This window comes from Bos grunniens, chromosome 9, assembly GCF_055505025.1.
Source record: "Bos grunniens cultivar Pamir isolate PY7600 chromosome 9, Bosgru_T2T1.0, whole genome shotgun sequence".
NCBI classification, from domain to species: Eukaryota; Metazoa; Chordata; class Mammalia; order Artiodactyla; family Bovidae; genus Bos; species Bos grunniens.
In genome coordinates, this window is record NC_141173.1 from 54,754,816 (window position 1) to 54,773,486 (window position 18,671).

An 18,671-nucleotide genomic window follows, 5' to 3' on the forward strand; every position below is an offset into this window, starting at 1 on the left:
GCTGAGTCAGGGAGCAGGACTCTAAACATTGCTGTCTCCTAATGAAAAGACAAACTTACTGATTAGTCACTGTAAATGAAGCACATCAAACAAATTCTGTTATACATGAAGAGCTTCAATTACCTTTGGTTGACTTTACCTTCAAATATGAATGCATAATTAAGGACTGTGGTACACTTGATTAAGGGCTTCTCAGGTGGTTCAGTGTCAGAGAATCTGCCTGCCAACTCAGGAGACATGGGTTTGATCCCTGGGTAGGGAAGATCCCCTGGAGTAGGAAACAGCAACCCACTCTAGTATTCTTGCTTGGAAAATCCACAGATAGAGAAGCTTGACAGGCTAGAGTCCACCAGGTCACCAAGAATCAGACAGGACTGAGCAATTGAGCATGCACAACACTTGATTAGCCTCTAATATAAAACATACTGAAGCAAGCCCACTGGAAAACAGATCATGAGAGAAAACGTACAGTGACTATCTCAGAGTTATAAAAGGAGATGTGCTATATATGGAACAAAAACAGAAGGCAACGAAGCTGGAACAGTCAAATAACAAGGAAAGCCTCTTGGAAATATTACCAAAATTAAAACTCCAATGGAAAGTTTGGAAAACAAAGTCAAGGGAATTTCCCAGAATAAAGAATAAAAACAAAAATACTTGGAATGGAAAAAAAATAAAACAACTAGAGTCAATGCTTAAGGTCCAATGTCTAATTCAATAGCATTCTAGAATAAGATAAGAAGGAAATCAATTTAAAATCATTTTTAAAAACAACAAGAAAATAAAAGAACAGAGAAAACAAGAAACTAAGTGCAGGACTGCAAATGCTCATTGAATACCTGACAATTATATTATATAAGAAATACATACCAATGTGTTTCTTTTTGAAATTTCAGAACTCCAGAAATAAAGAGTAAATAATCAAGATTCTAAAATGGTGTGGGGCCAGATCACATAAAATGAAACAGAAAAAAGGAACAGCTTCTGAATTCTCAGTAGTAAAATTAGACATCAATAGAAACTAAAATCTAAGGGAAAGTGATTGTTAATAGGAAATTCTACAACCGATCTCATTAGTAGAGCGTGAGGAAAAAGGAAAGGTAGCATGCTCCAGCAGGAAAGTTTGCAAGAGGGAGAAAAGAAGCTGATAGATCATATGGTAATCTTTATATTTAAAATTTAAAACTTTATCAGCTTAAAATTTAAAGGATTTTGATAGATTTGATAAACTAGAAATGTTAGGAAGAGTTACATTAAACACCAAGCATGTAAGTAAAAAAGAAATTATTATCTCTAATAATGCTAAAAATTATAGAAGGATAGTAGAGAATTACATCAGGAATGTTTCTATGCCATAACCATAATACTATTAAAAACTATTGATCATACCCCAGAAAAGGACTCAAGTCCATAGGAATGGATAATGGCTGGGAGCTGGAGCATAAGGATTAGACAGCAATCCCAGGACAGGGACTCCTGCTGATTGCAGGGAGATGGCCCAAGGGGATGGGAGAAAGGAGACTGTGGCGGGGACGCCTTTGAGGGAAAGGTACGCAGCCATGAAGGCAGGGTGCTACTGCTGAGTCATGTGCAGGCGGTGGAACCACCACTATTGCCTTTCTCTCCCCATATATGAGTGCCGGGAGCCGATTAATCGAGAAAGATCCCAGAGATATGGCTCTTGAGTGCCTGATGCTCCAAGAAATACAGAAGGACCAGCCAGGGAGGTCCTTTGAATGCCAGCTTCCGGAGGCTAGGAAAAGATTTTAATAGTACAGTATCTTCTGCACCCATGGTCACTGGCTTTCCTGAATACCAGGAACTCCCCATGATTCAAGCAATTGCGCAAGCTCCACACTCGGTCCTCACTGGGGCAAACCCAAGTCCTCCAGCAGCAGCCTCAGGAGCAAACTCATGTGGATGATCCACAAGCAGAGGTGGGGATAAAACCACAATTGAGCTTCATGGGAGGAGTAGCTAAGGAAGGGGATTGAAAATCCTTCCACCAGTTATACAAGATGCATATTAAATCCACACAGTCAACTAGGTAGACTCTGGGTCTATGGAATATATAAAAGGACAATGAATGTTCCCACAAAATAAAGCACTCCAGTTCTAGCAGCTGTAGACATTAGAGGCAAGAATATGCAGGATTAAGGCCAGATTAGAGTCTGAGCTGTCCCCACAGTAGATCCAGAGACCAGCCCCTCACCCCCACACCAATATTATAGGGCCTTCCAGCAAGGCAGAGGTGGGCTGTAACTCACGGCAGGGGAAAGGACACTGACAGCTAAGACCTGAGAAAAACATTATTCTTCTTATATTTTGATTCATTCCGTAGTTGATTTTGGATTTTTTCTCTATTGTTGTGTTTGTTGTTGTTATTATATCTATTTAAGCTTTTGAGAACTTTAAAAACAAATTTTTAACTACACTTTTTATTTGCTTTATATACTTCTACCTCTACAAATGGCTCTTCACTGTTCTGTGGAGGTTTGTTTTTGTTTCCCTGTTTTTGTTTTTATTTATTGCTCTTTTCTTGGTGTAGCTATTTTTTAATATATATAAATCTTTTTTATATACTTCTATTTAATTTTGCTTTCTATTTTTTCTTTCTGCTTTTCACTATGGTTATTAGTTTATTTTGTTTTCTTTCGTTTATTCCTCAGTTAGCTCTCTGCTTTGGTCCTTGTTTTCTGTTGTGTGCTTTAGTTAAGTGTTGCTTTTAATTAGTTTATATCATTTTTTATTTCCTTTACTCACCAGGTCACTCTCTTACACTTTGTTTTCTTTGGAGTGTATTAGTTTTGTTTGTGTGCCTATAACATGTGTGTGTGTATGTTCCTTTTTGTTACTATTTGTCTGATTTTGCATTTATCATTTGTCTGGGGATCACTTTTTTCCCCTAAGTTTTTGTTTGTTTTTTGTGTGTTCATTTAAATACCCAATACTGCCATAATGAACAGCTTGTGGGATCCTAGTTCCCCAACCAGGGATTGGGCCTGAGCCTGTGGGGTGGGAATGCTAAGTTCAGGACACTAGACTTTCAGAGAACTCCTCACCTGAGGGGGTATTAATTAGTGAGAATTTCCATGAAGGCCTCCACCTGTATCCAAGACCCAGCACTACTCAACTGCTGGCAGGGCCCAGCACAAGATGCGTCACCTAAACAACATGCAAGACAAGAACATAAACCCAATCATCAGCAGTCTTCTCAAAGACGTCCTGAAACACCACCTCACACAGCCCTGCCCATGAGAGGGGGAAAAATACCTCCTCTCTCCAGAATGCAGGCACAAGTCCCTCCCAATGTGAAGCCTATACAAACCACAGAACTAACCTCACCCACCAAGGGCAGAGACCAAAAATAAGAGGAACTATGACTCTATAGCCTGGGGAAAGGAGAACTCAAACACAGTAAGTTAGATAAAATGAAAAGACAGAGAAATACTGTGGTCATGTATGGATGAGAGAGTTGGACTGTGAAGAAAGCTGAGTGCCAAAGAATTGATGCTTTTGAACTGTGGTGTTGGAGAAGACTCTTGAGAGTCCCTTGGACTGCAAGGAGATCCAACCAGTCCATTCTGAAGGAGATCAGTCCTGGGTGTTCTTTGGAAGGAATGATGCTGAAGCTGAAACTCTAGTACTTTGGCCACCTCATGCAAAGAGTTGACTCATTGGAAAAGACTCTGATGCTGGGAGGGATTGGGGGCAGGAGGAAAAGGGAACGACAGAGGATGAGATGGTTGGATGGCATCACCGACTCGATGGACGTGAGTTTGAGTGAACTCTGGGACAGGGAGGCCTGGCGTGCTGCAATTCATGGGGTCGCAAAGAGTTGGACATGACTGAGCGACTGAACTGAACTGAACACCATATTCAAGTTGGGGTTACCCAAGGGATGAAAGAATTTCTCAATATATGTAAGCCAATCAATATGATACATCAATAGTAACAAATTAAAAGATAAAAATCATATGATAATCTCAACAGATGTAGAAAAAGCATTTGACAAAATTCAGCACTCATTTATGTTAAAATTCTCCAGAAAATCAGCATATAAGGAACCTACCTCAATATAATAAAGGCCATTTTTGATAAACCGAACTGAGACCAAACATTATTCTCAATGGTGAAAAACTGAAAGCATTTCCTCTAAGATCAGGAAAAAGACAAGGGTGCCCATTCTTGCCACTATTATTCAACATAGTTTTGAAAATCCTACTCATGTCATTCAAAGAAGAAAAAAAAAAAAAAGGATTTGAGATTAGAAAAGAAGTAAAGCTCTCATTGTTTGCAGATGACATGATACTATACATAGAAAATACTAAAGATATTATCAGAAAATTACCAGAGTCAATCAGTGAATTTAGTAAAGTCAAAGGATACAAAATCAATATACAGAAATTCTTTGCACTACTATACACTAACAATGAAAAATCATAAAGAAAAATTAAGGAATCAATCCCACTAACAATTGAAAGAGAATAATAAAATACCTAGGAATAAACCTACCTAAAGAAACAAAAGACTTGTATGCAGAAAAATATGACACTGATGAAAGAAGTAAAAAACAACACAAACAGATGGAAAGACATACCATACCAACATACCATCTTCTTGGATTGGATGAATTAATATTGTCAAAATGACTATACTATCCAAAGTAATCTACAGATTCAATGCAAAAGCTATCAAATTATTAACACCTATATGGAATCTAGAAAAATGGTAGTGATTCACCTATGTGTAGAAATGCAGACATATAGAACAGACTTGAGGACACATCAGGGGAAGGAGTGGGTGGGATGGATTGAGAGAGTAGCATGGAAAGATATACATTACCATACACAGAACAGATAGCCAGTGGGAATTTGATATATGATGCATGGAGCTCTACTTGGTGCTCTGTGACAACCTAGAGGGGTGGGAGATTCAAGATGGAGAGGGTGCATGTATACATATGGCTGACTCATGATGATACATGGCAGAAACCAGTACAATATTGTAATTATCCTCCAGTTAAAAATACATAAATTAAAAAAAAAAAAAACTAAGACTGTAATTTATATTCACAAGTTAGGATAAGTTAATTCAGCAGGCACTTGAAAGCCCTCAGGTAATTTCCAGATTACCAGTAAGATTGTTTATGACGTGAATGTACCATTCTTGACATTTTGTAAAGATATTTTAATGACTTATTAACATATCCTCCTTTGGAGCCTTCCCTGCAAAGTCAGTCTTCCCATACTTCCTGAAATGTCAATATTAGTTTTTAAAACTGATGTAGTAAATGCAGACATTGTTTATTTGTATCTGCTCCTAATGAAAGCTGCTGAAAATCTGGGCTATTTTGAATCCTGTGGAAGTATTACCCACCAAGAAACTGACTGCCTTGAGTCACAGCTCACTTCAGACCCTCACAGTCATTTCATTATTTATAGTAAATAATAGGCCAGTGAAACAGTGTGAATAGCATAGCTTGTGTAAATATCCTTTTGTGGTATGTTTTAAGAGGTAGAAGACAAAGGCTGCTCTAACAACAGTTTGGAGCTATAAATATTTGTTAATACCTATTACAAAACATGTAAATGGAGAAATGTCATTTCTTTAATGAACATAATGTGCATATTAAACTTTAGAATCCTATAGAGCTCTTTTATTGAACTTCTGTCAAGTCAGTCAGTGCACTTAAGTTGAACTGAAATTCAAGGAAGCAACTGATATTAATATTCAACTGAAGAAGCAACAGACTGAATGAGATAAGCAGTTTGAAAAGTTTAAAGGTTTAAAATGTGTTTTAATTTCCATTAGACTCACTTACACATTCATATTACAAGAATATCCTAGTGTATAAAATATTTAATACATTAATTTTCCTTTCAAAATATAATGAAATAAATTACTAAATGTTAAGAAAATGAAAATTATTTGTGACTTGAGTTTTTATATTTGGCAAATCAGCTTCTACAAGAAAGAAAACTAGTGTTTATTTGTCAGAAAAGTGGGATTCATTTCTGGAGCATAGGATTTGTCATTTTCCTCCAGATCCTAAAAATGAAATGGTAAAAAGTTAAAATTTTGGGATTCCAAACTTTCTCAAGTTTTTTTGAAAACAATTTCTAGTCAATAACTTTATTACTGTGCATCCAAAGAGAACAACATAAAACCTTCATTGTTTCCCTACTGTTTACAATTTTTACCATCATTAGTTTCAAACTTGGCTCTCAACACAACCAAGTTCTTGATGTGTTTGATTTATGTGATGCAGTAGCTTTCTGTTAGTAACTGGGTCTTCTTGATAAGGCAGAAATACATATTTATTTATGTATGCAAAAGCTAAAAGCTAAAATTTACATTATATTATATAAAATATGTATTTAAGTGCAATGTCTAAAACTAAAATCTCATCAATCTTTTGGTGTACTACAGTTACAATATTTGATTTTTTATAAGAACAAAGTTTTAGTGGTAAAAATCACTTCCTTCTAAATAATATGGCTATGTCAGTTGATGACATTATTTTTACATGATCTTGTTTTTGACCTCCAAAGTTTGAAAGAGCAAAGAGACTGTTTTCAAAATGTTCTTGAGAAAATCTTTGTGAAGTACTAGACTAGACTATTCGCTCAGTCGTGTCCAACTCTTTTCGACCCCGTAGACTGTGGCCCACCAGGCTCCTCCGTCCATGGGATTCTCCAGGCAAGAATACTGGAGTGAGTTGCCATTTCCTTCTCCAGGGTGAGAGCAATTATATGATCCTATCCCTTTAAAAAAGTGACATGCCAGAAGGCTAATTTTATTTTCTTCCAAGAATCTTATAATTAAATGAAAATCTGACTCCTAATTAAGTATCAATAAACTAGGCTTCTTTAGGAAATTCATGTTCCTAATTCTTTCTTTAATTATACTATTTAACTTCCTTTGAAGAAATTACTTTGATTTTAAATTCTGCATTTTGTATTTTAACAAACCAAAGAAAATAGATATCATCATGTTTTATGTAAACTGCAGCGCTAATGGGCCATGTGCAGCTGCCAGGCAGGCTGCATTCTGAGGGCTGGGGACAGTATGCATATTGTTTGGTGCAGTATCCATTTTATGTAGAAAAATCAATTATTGCAAGTATTCAATGAGCTGTTAGAATAAGTCTTCAGAACTAGCAGGGCCTCTAGGAACCATCTGGGCTAATGGTTTGCAATGTTTTCACCAGTAACAATACTTTTATTATCTTAATTGTAGATCCTAGAGATTTTGAAGGATTTAAAATGAGTGAACAAGCTGAAATGTATACTGTTATTTTGAACACTGGAAAACAGATACGACCCAGAGGGATGGTACGGGGAGGGACGAGGGAACGGGGTTCAGGATGGGGAACACATGTATACCTGTGGCAGATTCATGTTGATGTATGGCAAAACCAATACCATATTGTAAAGTAATTAGCCTCCGATTAAAATAAATAAATTTATATTTAAAAATAAAAAAATAAAAGTTGAAATTAAAAAAAAAATGTAGCTGTTACCAACAGCAAAAAAAAAAAAGAAAGAAAGAAAGAAAATCACATGGATTTTTAATTTATGAAGAACTCTGTTATTATATTGGGGATTCAGGTTAGGAATTACGAATCAGTCTCTGTCCCTCACTATACAGAACAAAAGTTGTGCCAGTGTCATATGGGGTTATACAGGTAAGGGAGGTTGCACTGGAAAGAGATATCAAGAATATCACTCAATATACTGTCCTAGATTTCCTATTTTCTTTTGACTACTGTACTCTCATAGACCTTTAGGTCCTTACTTGACTTGCTTGTTTATCAGTAATGCCCTCCTCCCTCTTTTCAATGCTTCTTCATAGAGAATACAAATTTCATCTCCTGTGAGGCATCTCCTGATTTCCATCCCCTGCCATGTTTGGATAGAAACAATGTGCTGTTCCCTGTGCTTATGTTACAAGTTATAGCATCTGTCTTCTGTCCTGACTGATTGTTCACAAGTATCTGTCCAATTAGATTGAAAGGCTCCCAACTGTAGGAAGAGTCTCTGGTTCCTCTTTGTAATTCTATTGCCTGCATAGGTTGACTTCAATGCGCCTGCCACATAAAGCTTGTGTGTGGTGTATAATCATGACCTGCTCAAAATACTGAAAGTATCCAATTGTATTTATAGTCAGCATAATCATAAACTTTACTTAGCTACATTTATACATTTCTCACAGCAAAATATGTTTATACTGAACAACTGAAATTCAGTACAAAATGGTAGCTTCAGAAAATCCTGTATTTTGCTAATAAACTAAATAATGAATTTCATTATTCAGGTAGAAAAACATATGGTCCTTTTATGAAAAAAGTGTAGCAAAGACATTAAAAAGTAACTATGTTAATACCATGTTGATTGGTACACATACCAATACACATACAATACACATACCAAGTATGTGCCAAATTCACAGAAAATTGTGTATGTCAACAATTATGCACTACTGATTTCCAACATCATCCTATTATTTTTTTACAGATCCCATCCTAGTGGGTACAAGGAGAAAAAAAATTGCTGTCTTTCAGTTTATTCAACAAAAGCACAAGTTCCTACATTATCTAGTGAATTTAATGAGCATCTTAACTTCTTGCAACAAGTTGTCAAAGTACTCTTTCTTTGAAATGAGATATTGGTAGAGATAGAACAGAAGTACAGTACAATGGTTCTCAGTTTGAGATTTGCTGTCAACTATGTCTGAATCTTTACTTTGCCAATTGCAGCTAGGTGACCTTGGAGAAATTAATTAACCTCTTTAAGCTCCAATTATCTCATTAAAAATAGAGCTAATAATAGAACTGATTTTATAAAGTCATTAAAACAGTTAAATAGAATAATGCATAGAAAGTATTTTGTGCCACACTTGGCTAAATAGCAACAATAAATGCAATTAACTAATACTGCTAAAATTGTGGAGCGGTTGTTATTGTAATTATGGTCATAAAAACAAGAACAGAAGGGACATTAGTGATAACTTTAAAACAAATCCTTTATTTTACAGTTGAGGAAATGGAAGTTTAGAACTGTAAGTCTTGTTCAACTTTGTTCATGTGGTAAATGATTAAACTAGTACAGTTTCCAGGTGTCCAGAATTGCAGGCCAGCGTTCTTTATAATCTTCATTAAAATGACTATTAAAATTCATCTTCTATGTAATTGATTTACCACAAACAAAACCATTTCTTACTTTTAGAATTATTTCCTTTGTGATGGTTTACTTGAGTGAAGAAAAGTAGCAGAAAACTAATGATCAAGATATTTGGGTAAATTGTGAAAATTGTTTTAAATCCTTTAGTTCACATTATGTTTTTCATTCTTATCCTCCCATGATACACACCTCTGCTGCTGCTGCAGCTGCTGCTAAGTCACTTCAGTCGTGTCGGACTCTATGTGACCCCATAGACGGCAGCCCACTAGGCTCCTCTGTCCCTGGGATTCTCCAGGCAAGAACACTGGAGTGGGTTGCCATTTCCTTCTCCAGTGCATGAAAGTGAAAAGTGAAAGTGAAGTCCCTCAGTCGTGCCCGAGTCTTAGCGACCCCATGGACTAGAGCCTACCAGGCTCCTCCGTCCACGGGATTTTCCAGGCAAGAGTACTGGAGTGGGGTGCCATTGCCTTCTCTGATACACACCTCTAGGAAGATGTTATTGCTTGCCAACAAGTAGAAAAAAATCCCTTCTGAGATAACTTGCACCCAGAGATAGCTCAACATACATATTTACTTAAGGACACTATTCCAGTACCTGTCCTTCATGTACAATCCCTAACCTGAGGTCAGTTTCTGCTATAGACACATCAATTGTCAGAATTTTAACACTTGCTCTGATTCTGGAAACTCCTCCACTACCTTTCACATTTCTTATTTGCTTTTAATTGATTTGTAAACGCAAAGCTAACTTTCAAAGAATTTTTTCCTATATACATTACTACTTTAATTGACCAACATTGTTTTAATGCCACTTTTGATCAATTAATTTTGGAAGGTGCTCATATTTATTTTAACATGGTGGTAATATTAAATACATACACTGAATTTAAGTGAGCAGACGAACAGCTATCTGATAAGTCTTTCATTATATACTGCCGGGAGCCGGCATATTGCATATTGAGTGCATATTGCATATTGAGTGCAGCACTTTTCAGGATCTGGAATAGCTCAACTGGAATTCTATCACTGCAGGTAGCCAGCGTGAGGAACTCCACCCATGACAAAGGTCATGAGGAAGGAGGCTTGGCATACGCAAAGGCGGGATCAAGCCTCAGGAGTCTCCCTGGAAATTCTCGAGCAATCTACCCCCAAAACCAGAGTCTGCCTACTTTCTGCTTTGTGCTTTCACCTACACCTCTGACTTTACGGGGGGCTGTCCCCCACTACCTCTCTGAAAAAAGTTAGCTTACAGCTCCAGTTAATAATTCCTGGGTGTGACAGTGTTTAACCTACAAACTCCTTTGGAAATCCTCTAGCCTGCCTGAATAGGTTTTTCCGGCCTCATGTGATTGTTCGGAGCCTCCCAACTGTGAGAGGCAGGAGATGTCCTAAACTGTCTAAACACAGATTCTTTTGAGTAGTTAAAAGATTGATTAGAAATTGTATTGGTGAAGGGATTTTCACTTGTTGGGCCAATGTTTGCTGCTAAGTTTCCATATCCCTTACCTGCTGTGTCCCTGGCAGTGTATTGATTAATATAATTGGTGTAAATAGTAGCTTTAATGTTTGTAACCTGGGACCCTTGAGTTAATTCTTTTTCTTGTTATAGCCCACCACACCTTTGCTCTGTAGGAATGCAACTTTATCTAATGCTTTTGGAGGGTGGCTCCTGACCAATCACCTTTAGAGAAAAATAAGTTTTCTGAAGAAAAGGTCTTAAAATGTTAACAGGCCTCCGGGCCAGAAGATGATGCAAATCACCTAACTTTTGCATATGCTAAGTTTGCAGGAAGAAAGCCTGGCTTGCTGCCTGACTCTACCCCTTCCCCCATTATCCTCTGTGCATAACTTAAGGTATAAAAACTACTTTGAAAAATAAAGTGCGGGCCTTGTTCACCGAAACTTGGTCTCACCATGTCGTTCTTTCTCTTACCTTCTGGCTGAATTATTCAGCCTCTTTTCTACACTGAATTTCCTCACTGAGCTATCCTTATCTCAGCCTCTTTTCTCCACTGAATTTTCCTACTGAGCTATCCTCATTCTATTACTCTTTATATCCTTAATTAACATTTAATTAAGCAATTGTTTCCTGATCTTCGCCGACGCCGTCTCTCCTTCGAATACCCTGGTTCAGCCGGGGCTGGTCCCCGGCAGGTGGCGCCCGAAACAGGGACTTTCGAAGGTAAGCTCCCCAAAGCAATCAGAGCCATCAGCCCTATTGCTCCCCGTTCTCGGAACAACTGGGTGACCAGCCCTCTTGTTCCCCCACGGAGCAGTTTGGGTCACCAGCCCTACTGCTCCTCCCTCGGAACAGTTTGGGCCATCAGCCTACTGTTCCTCCCCCGGGACAATCTGGGTCACCAGCCCTATTGTTCTTCCAGGGTTCGGGACGGCTAGGACCCCACTCAAGGGTGCCGCGGACCCCCCTGTAGGATAGACAGGGCGAGAGGAGTGGGAAGTGTTGAAAGTGTTAAAAGAGTTAGACTTAGAGAGAGAAAACGGTTTCTGAAGTTAAAAGGCCAAAGAAGAGCCTGATCTTTTAAAAGCTAAAAGCTTTATCTTCTATTATACTTAATTTTCTGACATGGGTAACACTGAAACTAAGAATGGCAACTCTTTACACAAGTAATCTTGAAACTGTTAAAGAGGCTACTGTTAATTTAGATACTTGGGTGAAGGTAAAAAACAACTAAAAACTTATCCTATAAATATGATTAAAAATGTTCTGGACCCTCGTCATGAGGCCGTGGGATAGCCTATGGGAGAGGCTATAGCGGTGGATGGTAGTGGGTCTCCACCTTCTGCGCAGATCATATTTTCTGTCATTGACGAAGAAAAGGAGGGAGACTGTGCTCTACCTCCGGAGGAAGGAGAGGGCTTACAGGACGCTGCGGCCGGGCGCCCTGGAGAGCCCCCTCCCCCTCTACACAAACCTTTAAAATTTATCCAACAATTTCTGATTTAAGGCGACTACTCCACCTCCGCTTGCACCTCCCAGGGCCTAAAAATTCCCCAGTTTACATCCAAAGTCTCCCAGAGCATTGCCTAAAGCTGAAAAAGATAAAAAAGATTTCTTTTAAACACAGGAGCTTTTAAAAAATACACAATATACAGAGCCTGCTCCTTGCAGAAAACCCCCTCAGGGGGGCCTCACCCAAGCAAAAAAAAAAAAAAAAAAAAAAGAAAAACAAAAAAGAAAAACAAAAGTGAAAAAGAAAAAAGAAAAGAAAAAATAGAGAAAGATCTAAAGATAGAGAAAAAGCTAAAGAGTGAAAAGGAGGAACAGAGAAGGAAGGAATCAGGGAATGCAGCAAGATTGAGAAAGGAAGAAAGGAAGTTAGAAAAAGAGATACAGAGAGAAAGAGAGGGAGGAGGGAAGAAAAAGAGAGAAAGAGGGTAAAGGGAAAGAAACGAAGGAAAGAGAAGGGTAGCGAAAAATGAAGGGGGAGAAAAAAGTGAGAAAAGCAGGAAGAGAGGAAGAGAGAGACTGTAAGAGACGCTGTGACCAGGTGCCCTGGCGAGCTCCCCCTCCCCCCCACCCCCTCTGCGCAAACCTTAAAAAAAAAAAAAAAAAAAAAAACTTATCCACCACTTTCTGATTTAAGGCCATTGCTGCCGCCTCCGTTTGCGCCTTCCAGGGCCCAAGAGTTCCCCACTTTGCCCCCAAAGCCTCTCAAAGTGTTGCCTAAGCCTGAGGAAGATAAGAAGGTTTTTGAACAGTGGAGATTTTAAAACAGACTGCGTGCACAATATGCAGTGCTCCTTGGAGAAAACCCCCTCAGGGGGGTCTCACCCAGGCTAAGAAAAAAGCGGACGGTAAAGGGATTTAGCAACAATATTAACCCCTGATATGCCGGTTGCTCCGATTCCAAGGGGAGTGGCTGGCCCCCCTTCTTGAGGGCATTATAGGACTTGTGCTAGGGTGTAGCTCGCTTTCTTTTCAAGAAATTTCGGTGGTATACTTCTCAAGCTAAGAGCCACAGAGCGTTTAGATCTAGTGATCCAGCCTTTTGGGTGCAGGAAATTACAGCTCCAAGGCCTTTAAAAGATCTTTTAATTCAAGAAAATAAAATGTCAGGGCTATTAGACACAGGAACAGACGTCTCTTAACATTGCTGGGAAAGACTGACCCAGCTCCTGGCCAACACATACTACTGAAAATGAGTTGAGATTAGAGAAAGTGATATGCGGGTTGGGAATGCTGTAGAGAAAAAGGTGAGGGAGAGTTTAAAACCTTGAAGAGTAGTGAGTTTCCTGTTGTTGGAAGTATTCAAGCAAAGATTAGATGGTTGCTTGTCATCTAAAAAGCTATAGATCAGATTTAGGTTACAAAACGATAACTGGAGAAGCTTATAAACTTGTTGTGCAACACCTGTTTACTTGCTTCTCATATTTAGGTCGGCCAAAAGTTTTAAAAAACTGATAATGCCCCTTTGAAGCTGCAGAGAGATTGTTTACTAACTTTAAATGGTTTCCAAAAATTATTAGGGGACATTAATTGGATATGCCCACATTTAAAACTGACTACTGCAGATTTAAAGCCTTTGTTTAATTGCTTAAAAAGCGACCCTAATTCCAGTTCTAAGTTGACTAGTGAGACAGAGTTGGCTCTTGTTAAAGTAGATGAGACTTTAAATGATCAGTTAATTAGGATTAATACTACCAAAAGATGAGATTAAATTATTCTTGCCATAAAACATACACCTACAGGGTGCTTGTGACAAAAAGGCCCATTGGTTCCATCTACCAGTGACCCCAAGAAATATAGTTTTATCTTATCCCCGCTTGGTGGCACAATTAATTATAAAAGGAGGAAAAAAGAAGTGTGGAACTTTTTAGAAAAGAAGTAGCAAATATAATAATTTCACTCAATAAGGATCAACTGCAAGTCTTTTACAAAATAGTGATTGTCAAGTTGCCCTGATAGATTTCAGGGGTCAAATTTTGTTTCATTTGCCCTCAAGCCCCCACAGTAGTTAAAAGTTCAAAAATGTTAGATTGGCAGTTTGAGGATACCTGTGGAACTTTCCAACTGTATGTAGTTCCTACGCTCCCCTTTACCCTATGGGGGAGGGACGTGCTGTCTCAAATAGGAGATATTCAGAGAAGGGTTTTCTCAATTTCTTAGTTATCAACAGGTGGTACAATTAACAATACTTTATATATTGTTATAAATACGTAATATAAATATATTTGCCTAACTACAGTTTGCCTAATTAGGTATGGGTATAAATAAAACATAATAAAGGTATGCCTAATTCTATTTATAGATCTATACTTACTTAATTTGTATATAAATCAATATATGTATTATATATATACTGTATAATTAAATGTATATTGCAGTAATATAATGTGTGTGGCTGATATTAATTGGTATGGATTGATGTGCTGTGATATATGTTCTGTATGCTGTATAATTATATATGTGTGACATGTATTATTACAGTACATTGGTTTGTGTTGGTTGGTATTGGCTGTGTGCATGTTGTATTGCTGTAATATATATGAATTAATATGTTAATTATAAGATTAATTCAAGTATATTGATTTATATATATTGTATGTCAATAAGTTTATACTTGTTGCCATATATAAATACATTTTACATTTAGGTATATCTGTATACCAAAATGAGATAAGGAGGTTATACATTTATTATTTAAATTTATAGAGACCTAAACTAAACATTAGACCTAAATTAACATATCTCTAAATTTATGTTGTTAAAATGTAAATTTTAAAAAATTTTAAAAATTAAATTGACAACTGCTTGATAATTCCTTTGCAATAAAACCCCCATAGGTGTAATTGGGGTGGCCAGACAAAAAATTGGTTTTATAGCAAAACAGCCCCCTAGAGTGGGTCCATCTTCCTGCTCAAACTAAAAATGTAGTGGCTTCTTATCCGGGATTGATAGCTACTTTGATATTAAAGGAAAAAAGTGGAGCATTAAATTATTTGGTAAAGAGCCAGCAGAAATTGTAATTCCATATAATAAAGAACAACTTGATGCTCTTCTAATGTTTGAAAATTGGCAGATTGCTATAGGAAACTATTTTGGTCAGAATTTTTGCATCATTTACCCTCGCATGTTTTGCTGAATTTTATATCCAGACATCCAGTTATTTTTCCTGTCAGATGTAAACAATCTCCTAGTCCAAATGCTCAGATAGCCTTTACTGACGGGTCAGCAAATGGTAAAGCCTCCATAGTTACTAAAAATCACCAAAAAGTTTTAGAAACACAGAAAACTTCAGCTTAAAGCGCTGAAATAACAACAGTCATAAAGGCTTTTGCTATGTTTGCAGATGAGGAATTTAACCTTTATTCTGATTCTCAGTATATTGTCAGGTTGTTTCCACACATTGAAACTGCGGTTTTGCCTGAAAGTAAAACTACCATATTTCATTTGTTAAGTAAATTACAGCAACAAATTTGGAAGACAAATAAAATATTTTTCATTGGACACATTCGGGCTCATTCCGGATTGCCCGGCCTTTAAAATGCCTTTAATGATTTGGCTAACTTGTTAACCAGAAATACAGTGGCTTCTGTGATTGAGGAGGCCAGAGCCTCTCACTCACTTCATCAATACGCTACTGCTTTAAGATATCGATTCCAAATTCCCAGAGAGACTGCTCGAGAAATTGTGTGTTCTTGCTTATATTGCCCCACTGTTTATAATAGTCTACCTATGGGAGTTAATACTCGCGGTCTCAAACCTAACGTACTCTGACAAATGGATGTAACTCATGTCTCTTCATTTGGAAAACTGTCCTTTGTTCTTTAACTGTAGACACCTTTTCTCATGTTATTATTGCAACTGCTCGTACAGGGGAAGCAGTTAAAGATGTAATACAACATCTCTTTACTTGTTTTTCATATTTGGGCCTACCAAAAGCTTTGAAAACTGACAATGCTCCTGCTTATACTTCTAAGTCTTTTCAGGAATTTTGTATAAAGTTTCAAATTAAACATAATACAGGCATCTCTTATAATCCCCAGGGACAGGCCATTGTTGAAAGAGTGCATCAAACATTAAAAATCCAAATTCAAAAACTAAAAGAAGGGGAGTTTAAGTATAGTTCTCCCCATCAAATCTTGCAACATGCTCTTTTTGTAATAAATATTCTAAATACTGATCTGGCTGGAACTACTGCAATGCTTCATCATTGATGCCTGGAGCAATTAAATGGAAAACCGTTAGTCAAATGGAAGGACCTCCTCTCAGGACAATGGAAGGGTCCTGACCCATTATTAACTAGCGGTCGAGGATGTGCTTGTATTTTTCCACAGGATGCAGATTCTCCAATTTAGATCCAGGACAGGTTGATTCGCCATGTTGCAGACCCCCAGACATCCAGTTCCCCCATTGCTTCGATCACAAAAGAGGAGCCCGCCTGAAGGGGAGGCAAGATAAACATCGAGATCCCGGCGGGACCGACGGGGCTGCTGCAGCGCGAACTCCAACCAGAAAATAATTCTACTTACTCTGTTTTGGCTTGTCTACCCTCTCCTTATGTTTTTCTCTTTACCAATGATTCTGGAAAACTTAATGTACATGTGACTTTCACTGGTGGACCCAATGTAGTGACTTGTGAACAATGCATGCTCTCATCTTGTTTAAACCCTCAATATAATGTTTGCTCCTTTATAGTGTTACAATGTCCACCTTATCTTATGATGTAACCACTTATTGATATGTTAACTATAGTCTTGCTATGTTACAACAACTACAAGATTTAATGTGATCACGACGATTTGTGGGCTTTACTTATTTTAGGAATATCAACTTTAATAGCAGCAATTACTTCTGTTACTGCGGCAGCAATATCATTGACTCAACAAGTGCATACTGCCCAATATGTTAATGCTATGTCTAAAAATGTCTCTCTAACTCTAGCAACACAGGAGGTTATAGATAGAAAATTGGAGATGAGAGTAGACGCCTTAGAAGAGGCAATAATGCATATTGGGACTGAGTTACAGGCTTTAAAAGTGAAAATGGCTCTGTCTTGCCACGCTGATTACCGGTGGATATGCGTGACATCTTTAAAGGTAAACGAGACAGATTATGAATGGGAAAAAATCAAAAATCGTATCTCAGGTGTTTGGAACAGCTCTGACATTGGCCTGGACTTAGGGAAATTTCATAATCAAATACAGACCCTGGAACACTGTCGACTGGATTTTACCACCGCTGGAGCAGCTAATGACTTTTTTCTCACCTTCTCTAACTTTATTTCTGGAAAAAACATTCTGTCTAATATCTTTAGTTCTAGTTTTGCTTCTCATAATCATTCTTCCTTGTATTGTCAGGATTCTTCGGCAGAACATTCAAAAGCTCGCGACTGAGCTGCATCTGGCTGTTTTAAGAAATAAAAAAGGGGGAGATGCCGGGAGCCGGCATATTGCATATTGAGTGCATATTGCATATTGAGTGCAGCACTTTTCAGGATCTGGAATAGCTCAACTGGAATTCTATCACTGCAGGTAGCCAGCGTGAGGAACTCCACCCATGACAAAGGTCATGAGGAAGGAGGCTTGGCATACGCAAAGGCGGGATCAAGCCTCAGGAGTCTCCCTGGAAATTCTCGAGCAATCTACCCCCAAAACCAGAGTCTGCCTACTTTCTGCTTTGTGCTTTCACCTACACCTCTGACTTTACGGGGGGCTGTCCCCCACTACCTCTCTGAAAAAAGTTAGCTTACAGCTCCAGTTAATAATTCCTGGGTGTGACAGTGTTTAACCTACAAACTCCTTTGGAAATCCTCTAGCCTGCCTGAATAGGTTTTTCCGGCCTCATGTGATTGTTCGGAGCCTCCCAACTGTGAGAGGCAGGAGATGTCCTAAACTGTCTAAACACAGATTCTTTTGAGTAGTTAAAAGATTGATTAGAAATTGTATTGGTGAAGGGATTTTCACTTGTTGGGCCAATGTTTGCTGCTAAGTTTCCATATCCCTTACCTGCTGTGTCCCTGGCAGTGTATTGATTAATATAATTGGTGTAAATAGTAGCTTTAATGTTTGTAACCTGGGACCCTTGAGTTAATTCTTTTTCTTGTTATAGCCCACCACACCTTTGCTCTGTAGGAATGCAACTTTATCTAATGCTTTTGGAGGGTGGCTCCTGACCAATCACCTTTAGAGAAAAATAAGTTTTCTGAAGAAAAGGTCTTAAAATGTTAACAGGCCTCCGGGCCAGAAGATGATGCAAATCACCTAACTTTTGCATATGCTAAGTTTGCAGGAAGAAAGCCTGGCTTGCTGCCTGACTCTACCCCTTCCCCCATTATCCTCTGTGCATAACTTAAGGTATAAAAACTACTTTGAAAAATAAAGTGCGGGCCTTGTTCACCGAAACTTGGTCTCACCATGTCGTTCTTTCTCTTACCTTCTGGCTGAATTATTCAGCCTCTTTTCTACACTGAATTTCCTCACTGAGCTATCCTTATCTCAGCCTCTTTTCTCCACTGAATTTTC

The 18,671-nt window shown here is 38.1% G+C and overlaps 1 protein-coding gene and 1 long non-coding RNA gene across 3 annotated transcripts in view; one reads left to right on the plus strand and one right to left on the minus strand.

Moving 5' to 3' along the window:
• Positions 1-18,671, minus strand: part of FUT9 (fucosyltransferase 9) — a 253,852-nt gene that overhangs the window by 172,268 nt on the left and 62,913 nt on the right. The gene's annotated exons all lie outside the window — the stretch shown is intronic.
• Positions 11,070-18,551, plus strand: LOC147365979 (uncharacterized). The gene is made up of 2 exons (XR_015132354.1): positions 11,070-11,367; positions 16,485-18,551. It is a non-coding gene; the product is annotated as an uncharacterized LOC147365979 (long non-coding RNA).